Raw genomic sequence first — 6,640 nt, forward strand, 5'->3', positions numbered from 1 at the left:
AAAACATTAGGCGATGGAACAGCTGCAATGATTTTCCCAAAACGGATTGAACCTACCCGTACTACTGTCTACAGATCTCAGCGAAGCCAACATACACCTCTTGTATTTGCAACGGCTGCGAGACGCTGGTAGGGTTTGTGAAAAGCCTGGTGACAACCTTTATGGGCACTGTAATGGCCACCTAGAGGACAACTAATAGACTTTCCATACATTTTTTTTTTATTTTAGGGGAAAATGCAACCTAATTTGCGTACGTCTCTAAGGAATTGCAGAAAGGATGATTATTCACCCCTTTCTAGTAGTAAAAAAAAAATGCAAACCCCATTTTTTTCAGCTAAATGTCTATTATAACTCCAAGGTCCAGCAGCAATATCAATGCCATTTGTATTTGCCATTTCATAAGGGTCCACATTTTAAAGCTGATTCAACTGGCCATTGATGGGATCCACCAGTGTTCTTCTATTTTTCACTATTAGGATATGTCCACACGATAACTGCATTTACGTCTAAAATTACGGAGCTGTTTTCAGGAGAAAACAGCTCCGTAATTTCAGACGTAATTGCATGTGCTCGCGTTTTGCGAGGCGTCAATTACGGCCGTAATTTTGAGCTGTTCTTCATTGGAATCAATGAAAAACGGCTCAAATTACGTCTCAAGAAGTGTCCTGCAGTGTTGTCGTTTGACAGCGACACGTAAATGACAGGTCGTCGGCACAGTACGTCGGCAAACCCATTGAAATGAATGGGCAGATGTTTGCCGACGTATTGGAGCCGTATTTTCAGGCGTAAATCGAGGCATAATACGCCTCGTTTACGCCTGAAAATAGGTCGTGTGTACCCAGCCTTAGGAAGCTGGTCATTAAGGCTATGTTCACACAGAGTATTTTGACGAGTTTTTTGACGCGGAAACCGCGCCGAAAAGTTAGTCAAAAACGGCCCGAAAATGCCTCCTGTCGATTTCAATGGGAGGCGGGGGTGGTTTTCTCCCGCGAGCAGTAAAACCGGCTCGCGGGAGAAAGAAGGGACATGCCCTATTTTCGGACGTTTCCGCCTCTGACCTCCCATTGACTTCAATGGGAGGCAGAGAAAGCGTATTTCGCGGTGTTTTATGCCTGCAGCGCCCAAAAGCATATTTTCGCGGCGTGCAGGGAGAGGAAAATCTGCCTCAAACTTTCAAACTGAATTTTGAGGCAGAAATTCTGCCTGCAAAATACTCCATGTGAACATAGCCTAATAAAGGTGCATACACTATAGGATATCTATTACTTTGAGAATGGTTTTCTATCCTGCACATATCACTCGTATGTAGTGCTGCTCATATGTTTTCCCATACAGAAGCTGGATAAATGCTATAATTGTACTATTAAAGGGATTTTCCAGGATTTAACATTGATAGCCTATTCTTAGGATAGACCATCAATGTGTGACCGGTGGGGGTCCAGCTCCCCTTTGCTAGAAGTACCCAACACAGCACTATCCATGTCCATTCAGCTGGTACTGCGGCTAAGCCCCAATCAAGTTATTTGTGATGACGGGGGGCGGGGGGGGGGGTTTGATCCCTGGTGGTCAGACCACCACCAATAACACATTGATGGCTTATGTTAAATCCTGATTTTTCTAATTAATCAGTCATTTAAACCAATTATATTAGTAGCATGCTCTTAATGAGGATTTTCTTTTGGAGTCGTATCGTAATAATGTTGAGCAATGGAGAGGTGAGAAGAGTTAAGTGTTGACCCAGAGTTCAAGAAGAAGTAGATCCAAGGTAATATAGCACAAGAAACATCTACATTAACAGTGTATTGCAGGAATCAAGGTAGATGCTGCTTAGGGTGTATTGACGTATCGTCGTAATGTTGCGGTTTTTGCTGCTATTATTGCAGAAATCGCATGACCGTGACGTGTGAATACGCTCTTATTTATGCAGTAATGCATCTCCGGTTCCCTTATTGCTGCTTTTAATGGGTATTCCCAGAATCATAAATATGGCTCATTGTCCCCTTTTTGTAAAGAAAAAAATATATCTAAAATTTGCAAATACAATAAATTTTCCAAAATAAAGGGTTTACTGCCGAGTCCTCTCCTTCCCAAAAATACTGGATGTTTGGTTGCTGCTGGAGAAGTCCTCCAGTAGTTCTGGCTTTTACAGGGCGAGCATGTGCAGTTGGACACCGCTCTGTATTGGGGTGTTGCTTCTCTCAATTCACAGGGTGTGGTTTTCCCTCAATGCACAGGGCGATCAGGCGCAGTGTACATCGCAGGCATCCGGGACCAGAGCAGACTCAAGATGCGTGTGGGAAATGCCTTTTTCATTGACTGGATACAGAAGGAAGACCTGACAAACAGGAAGCAAAAAAGACACGAGATAAACAGCTAGAAATCATGATAGTGCATGTTTCCGTGGGATTTCTTAAGTTAGGAGGGTATAGAGCTATCCCAATTCTGGCATATCCCCTTATATGAGAAGTCCAGTCAAAAAAAAGTCTGACATAGATCAACACCGATTTCCCAAATGAAAGGGCCCTGTAGAGAACTTAAAGCGGTTGTCCAATTTTTATTTTCTCTATTTATTTATTGAACATGACAACATCACCTGGAGACCAGCAGCCATTGTATTCATCACCTGGAGACCGGCAGCCATTGTATTCATCACCTGGAGACCGGCAGCCATTGTATTCATCACCTGGAGACCGGCAGCCATTGTATTCATCACCTAGAGACAGGCAGCCATTGTATTCATCACCTGGAGACCGGCAGCCATTGTATTCATCACCTGGAGACCGGCAGCCATTGTATTCATCACCTGGAGACGGGCAGCCATTGTATTCATCACCTGGAGACGGGCAGCCATTGTATTTATCACCTGGAGACCGGCAGCAATTGTATTCATCACCTGGAGACCGGCAGCCATTGTATTAATCACCTGGAGACCGGCAGCCATTGTATTCATCACCTGGGGACCGGCAGCCATTGTATTCATCACCTGGAGACCGGCAGCCATTGTTTTCATCACCTGGAGACCGGCAGCCATTGTATTCATCACCTGGAGACCGGCAGCCATTGTATTCATCACCTGGAGACCGGCAGCCATTGTATTCATCACCTGGAGACCGGCAGCCATTGTATTCATCACCTGGAGACCGGCAGCCATTGTATTCATCACCTGGAGACAGGCAGCCATTGTATTCCTCACCTGGAGACCGGCAGTCATTGTATTCATCACCTGGAGACCGGCAGCCATTGTATTCATCACCTGGAGACCGGCAGCCATTGTATTCATCACCTGGAGACCGGCAGCCATTGTATTCATCACCTGGAGACCGGCAGCCATTGTATTTATCACCTGGAGACCGGCAGCCATTGTATTCATCACCTGAAGACCGGCAGCAATTGTATTCATCACCTGGAGACCGGCAACCATTGTATTTATCACCTGGAGACCGGCAGCCATTGTATTCATCACCTGGAGACCGGCAGCCATTGTATTCATCACCTGGAGACCGGCAGCCATTGTATTAATCACCTGGAGACCGGCAGCCATTGTATTCATCACCTGGAGATGGGCAGCCATTGTATTCATCACCTGGAGACCGGCAGCCATTGTATTCATCACCTGGAGACCGGCAGCCATTGTATTCATCACCTGGAGACCGGCAGCCATTGTATTCATCACCTGGAGACGGGCAGCCATTGTATTTATCACCTGGAGACCGGCAGCCATTGTATTCATCACCTGGAGACCGGCAGCAATTGTATTCATCACCTGGAGACCGGCAGCCATTGTATTCATCACCTGGGGACCGGCAGCCATTGTATTCATCACCTGGAGACCGGCAGCCATTGTATTCATCACCTGGAGACCGGCAGCCATTGTATTCATCACCTGGAGACCGGCAGCCATTGTATTCATCACCTGGAGACCGGCAGCCATTGTATTCACCACCTGGAGACCGGCAGCCATTGTATTCATCACCTGGAGACCGGCAGCCATTGTATTCATCACCTCTAGACAGGCAGCCATTGTATTCCTCACCTGGAGACCGGCAGTCATTGTATTCATCACCTGGAGACCGGCAGCCATTGTATTCATCACCTGGAGACCGGCAGCCATTGTATTAATCACCTGGAGATTGGCAGCCATTGTATTCATCACCTGGAGACCGGCAGCCATTGTATTTATCACCTGGAGACCGGCAGCCATTGTATTCATCACCTGGAGACCGGCAGCCATTGTATTCATCACCTGGAGACCGGCAGCCATTGTATTCATCACCTGGAGACCGGCAGCCATTGTATTCATCACCTGGAGACCGGCAGCCATTTTATCCAGCACCTAGATACAGGCAGCTTATTTATAAATTACCTGTAAACAGGCCGCCATTTTACACGAGTAAATAAATACACGCATAGTGAAGTGGTTGTTCATCATTATTCCACCATTAGTCCTATGCACTTACCCCATGGATGTGTCCTCTATGTTGAACCCAACACAGGTATATCATGTATACCTGTTGTTACGTAAATGCTAGGGGTCACATGATGTGTGTATGGTGGGGGTCTCATGCCTGATGCCAAACTTAGTCCTATTCAGTTAGCCCATGGATGCATTACACAGGATTAATCTGTATAGAAAAGGTATGTGAACAGAATTTCTAATACATGTATGATAAAAAACTTTATGATTTGCTATTTTAAAAATAAATAAAAAGCAGACAATCCCTTTAAACCCATCTGTTACAGCTCAGCGATTTCTGTTATCGGACATTAAAAGCAAAGGGACATTAAAATGAATGACTGTACAGAGAATATTATGTCAGATTCCCAGTAAGAGAAATCTCAGGGAAGTGCCAAAGGGCCTTACAGATCAGTGATCGTCTAAGATAATACATTTCACCATTGTGATCTCCTTACGTGGATCTATAACACATCAGGTGGTCATTTTGAATGTATTTCCATAATCCGCATAGCCCAATTGTAAGGATTTTGGTAACTAATGGCAGCCTTAGGCTATGTTCACACGGAGTATTTTGCAGGAGGAATATCTGCCTCAAAATTCCGTTTGGAAGTTTGAGGCAGATTTTCCTCTCCCTGCACGCCGATTTTCGCAGAGTTTTTCGCCCGCGGCCATTGAGGTCAGAGGCGGAAGCGCCCGAAGATAGGGCATGTCGCTTCTTTTTCCCGCGAGGCAGTTTTACTGCTCGCGGGAAAAAGACGCCGACGCCTCCCATTGAAATCAGTGGGAGGCATTTTCGGGCCGTTTTTGACGAGTTTTGTGACGCGGTTTCCGCGTCAAAAAACTCGTCAAAATACTCCGTGTGAACATAGCCTAAGGCCTAGGTCACACAGAGTTTTTTGCAGGCATAAAAAATCTGCCTCAAAATTCCTTCAGGAATTTAGATGTTTGATAAGTTGCATAACAAACAGATTTATTAGTAGAATAATAAAATGATGTTTCCATATCTGGAGGTTGATCTTGACTGAATTCCTCCTTTAAGTCCATTGTTTCAGAACAGCAACAATCCTGAAGGAAATACTTAAAAGTGGTTGTCTGATTTAGAGAGGCCCATTGTCAAATACCCTGTTAGGGAATAGAGGGCTCTGTTGTTTGGGACCCTCATCTCTTACCCAAAACAGAAAGAAGCTACAAAGAGCATCTCTTGGTCTGGAGGACCCGCCATGTCCGAGAATTACCCAGGCAGCCCCTTGATTTCAATAGTAACTGTGTAATGCTTCATTTCTACTGTGGTGGCGCTGTAGTAGAATTGAATATTCGTTGCCGGTTCCTGCACAGACCGCTGAGGGTTCAAACAGCAGGTCATCATCTTCGCGGACAACCACCATACCATAAATCCATCATTTTTTGGTCAGGTTTAACTAGAGAACTTCAATAGGGGAGTCCACTTTGACTCCCCATTTTACTAGCAAGGAGGATTCTTACTTTCTTCATAGGGTACCCACAATGACGGTTTTACTTGAAAAGCAAAGTTGACCCACTTTACAACAAAAACCACCCAAGCATCTCAGCAATTTTGTGGGACGAAATCCCTTTTGGGGTCGAAATATTCATCAGGTATGTTGTATTATGTTGAATTTGCACACAGTTTGCTTTTTATACTGTATATCAGTGGCTTTTGATTATTATTTTTTTGTGTCGTTGGTCATATACCACTCATGGGACCATCGTCATGGTACATCGCAACATGAAATAGCAAGGATTATGGTAAAATCATGGTCGTGGCTTGACTTCAGTGGTTCCCTGTTGCGATCTCACAAGTATCGCAGAAAAGACCACAGTGATGTTTGCGCAACTTAAAGAGGCTCTGTCACCAGATTTTGCCACCCCTATCTGCTATTGCAGCAGATCGGCGCTGCAATGTAGATTACAGTAACGTTTTTATTTTTAAAAAACGAGCATTTTTGGCCAAGTTATGACCATTTTCGTATTTATGCAAATGAGGCTTGCAAAAGTCCAAGTGGGCGTGTTTAAAGTAAAAGTCCAAGTGGGCGTGTATTAGGTGCGTACATCGGGGCGATTTTAATACTTTTACTAGCTGGGCGTTCTGACGAGAAGTATCATCCACTTCTCTTCACAACGCCCAGCTTCTGCCAGATCACGCTGTGACGTCACTTCCCCAGGTCC

This window comes from Rhinoderma darwinii, chromosome 9 (assembly GCF_050947455.1).
Source record: "Rhinoderma darwinii isolate aRhiDar2 chromosome 9, aRhiDar2.hap1, whole genome shotgun sequence".
In the NCBI taxonomy this organism is placed as follows: Eukaryota; Metazoa; Chordata; class Amphibia; order Anura; family Rhinodermatidae; genus Rhinoderma; species Rhinoderma darwinii.